Below are 2,158 nucleotides of genomic sequence, written 5' to 3' on the forward strand. Positions count from 1 at the left end.
CTTTCTGAACTAAATGGTGAATATAATACACAATACCTGTTGTAAATCAGCATTTCAGCATGCTGAAAACATGATGATGCTACTACTTTCATTATTCTTTTAAAACGCCCACCTCGAGCCAAGTTCTGTTTCAAGGTATGTTCCTAGCTGCTGGCCCAGGCCCACATCCAGGTGTTGGGTCTGGGAACTCACCACGGGCAGGACTCAATTCAAGGGGCGGGATAAACAGTTGTCTTTCAAATTCCCTCTGCACGCATTAGGATAGCGCTGCAACCAACCAGAGCAACGCTAGTTGATTTATTAAAATTTTGCCGTATCCGGTTGGCAAAACTCTGAAACACATCTACCTTTTTTAAGAAGGACTTCAGTGCTTAACTCCAAGTCTTACAGAGTCGTTTCGAAAGACCACTGTTGGCCAGCAGCCATCTTCTTTGTTTTCAAGTAACAGGGAATTGGGGAATTCAGGTGGAGCCATCACAACTCTGCCAGCCTTATGTTAAGCCCGCCCACTGACTGTACACACGATGTGATTGGCCAGACCTGAATTTGGTTTGTCCAGCTCGCAAGCCAACGGAGAGTTGCTAGACTGACCCTGGCTGCAAATTACATCACGCTAGCGTGCGTCTAGATTTCTAGGCCACTAAGTTTTTGTTGCGTTATTTATAGTGTGGTCTGGACCTATTCTATATGCAAAGTATCCTGTGATAACTTCTGTTATGATTTTTGTGTTTTTTAATATTTTTGTATTGACCTTTTGACAACATAAGAAAAAAATAAATAAGAATCAACACCCAAAATACAAACAAAACAAACATGCACACGCACACGCACACGCACACGCACACGCACGCACGCACGCACACACACACACACACACACACACACACACACACACACACACACACACACACACACACACACACACACACATCATAAGTATGTCCAATTTATCTTAACCCCAAGCCAGGGAAAACCAAAACCCAAAGTTCTCCAGTAGTGTGCTTTCAAAAAAAGTGCATGAATACACACTTAAATAAAAGTAGAATCAAACTGGGTCCAGATATTGCAAAAGGGAGGCCCCAGGATTTTTCCTATTTCTGCTGGTGTTTTGAATACTTGGTACACAGTTTCTCCATGTGCAGCACTGAAACAAGTTTATGTAGCCAGCAAGAATTAGTTTTTTTGTTGTTGCCATAAGCATGCCAATCAAGAAAGTTTGAAGGTGTAGAGGGAGGATTAGAGAGTCCTCTGAGCATCCAAAAAGGGCTAATTCTCTGTTCTGCACCAGTGGCTAGCAAGGCTGTAGACATGCAACCTTTCTTAGGTTTTATACTGCAGTCAACTTGCAGTAGTCCTTACTCGCACTGATATTTGTGCTAGTAAAATAGAAGAAAAGTGGCTGTGTATGGGCTGTGCAATGTATGTAATATGTATTTAAGTTGCTACTGTTCAGAGGTGCACAATCTAGGAGGAGGGAATGGAAATGTATAAAAATAACCACTGCGCCAGATTTATCACTACAGACTGATCACTGCTGCAGACAACAGTGCATCTAAAATGCGCTGTCAAGTCTGGGAAAAGCAGGCGGACAGTTTTCAGCATCAGACAAACACAAGGAGAGATACTAAACCGAGGTTGAAACAGTGAGTTAGAGACGGACAATGCCTCGTTTTCACCCACGCAACTTTACCTTTTTGCTTTGATAAGACTGAAGCAGCAATCAATACTTATTGTCTGTTTCTGAAAAAAAAGTCTGATTTCTTATGATGCCTAGGCACTAGTTTTCGCATTTAGTATTTCAAATATTACTGCTAAACGTAAGCAAGGTTAGCATGTTTGTGAAGCCTAATTTGAGCTACTATTCAGCTTTCATTGGCCCTCAACATATAGTAATACTAGCTCTAGGTGGGATGTAGGTTGCAGTCTAGGTGCAGCAGTACAACAACATGCATTTGTCATTTGTTATATTCAGACTCTATTTAAAATGCATCCTTTTTCTGTTCATAATGTACTCTTTATCCTTGACGTTCCACTTCTGGGATTGCTCCGTTGCTGAGTGAAATTCTGCCAAATTTCACTCATTTAGGCTGGATATCCGTTGCCTTGGGCTTTCTTAGTGTAAGCATTTTAAACTCCGGTGGATTTCTGAGGACTATGG

This window comes from Etheostoma spectabile, chromosome 20 (genome assembly GCF_008692095.1).
Source record: "Etheostoma spectabile isolate EspeVRDwgs_2016 chromosome 20, UIUC_Espe_1.0, whole genome shotgun sequence".
Classification (NCBI taxonomy): domain Eukaryota; kingdom Metazoa; phylum Chordata; class Actinopteri; order Perciformes; family Percidae; genus Etheostoma; species Etheostoma spectabile.